Consider the following 843-nt stretch of genomic DNA (forward strand, 5'->3'; position numbering starts at 1 on the left):
GAGTTAATGGGATCATATTTTGAACTCCATACGCTGGTAACACTTCTGCACGCTTGATTACTTTCTGGGTATCATACAAGAGGAACATGCTGAAAAGAACTAATCCACCATACATTGCCACTGAGTAAAGAGTGGCACCAGCCACAGTGGTAGGTGGAAGAAACATAGATCCCAGTGAGGACACAAAGACGAAACCCAGGCCCGCTCCCAGGGGCGCACCCATGTCCAGAAACTTTTCACTGGGCGCACACATGGCCACAGTGGAGAGGCCTCCCACAATGCCAGCTGTGTACCATGCAGCTCTGATGAGAAGAGGACCCACTAATATTGTCAGAAGAGCCACCACTACACCCATCACACCAGAATGTAGCAACCAGGCAAGATGCTTTGGGCCTGGGCTCTGGTCATGTGGTATTGATTGTACCAGCATTCCAGCTCCAACCATGGCTGCAAAGGTCATACCAATTGTCACCAAAGAGCCTCTCATCATGAAGTTCATGAGAACAGGCGATCTGCTTATTGCTATGGCAGACAAAGCTGTTAAACCAATACTCCCTGCTAAGTACATACAGGTGGAATGAATTCTGTCCTTCACATACTGAGGCCAAATTACAGCCTTTTCAATAGCTCCAATCTCATTAGACAGTCCCAACCCATAGTAGCACAATGCTCCAAGACCAACAGCAGCCCCTCCAGCAACAAACCATCTTCCCATCTGATCAATTTTAAATATTTTTTCCATCGATGGTTCAAATGCTGCCTCTTTGAGTTCTTGACCAGTTCTCCCACGCCGGATCCCAATTCTTGTTTTGGTGGCATATTCCCTGCTGGGTGTTAACAGCC

General features: G+C 47.6%; 1 pseudogene across 1 annotated transcript; it reads right to left on the reverse strand.

Annotated features, from left to right (window-relative positions):
* Window positions 1-6: 6 nt before the first annotated feature.
* LOC108526121 (growth hormone-inducible transmembrane protein pseudogene) lies at window positions 7-838 on the reverse strand (annotated as a pseudogene). The gene has a single exon (XR_001884420.1). The product of XR_001884420.1 is annotated as a growth hormone-inducible transmembrane protein pseudogene (transcript).
* Window positions 839-843: the final 5 nt, after the last annotated feature.

Source organism: Rhinopithecus bieti, unplaced genomic scaffold (assembly GCF_001698545.2).
Source record: "Rhinopithecus bieti isolate Rb0 unplaced genomic scaffold, ASM169854v2 repeat_18985, whole genome shotgun sequence".
NCBI lineage: Eukaryota > Metazoa > Chordata > Mammalia > Primates > Cercopithecidae > Rhinopithecus > Rhinopithecus bieti.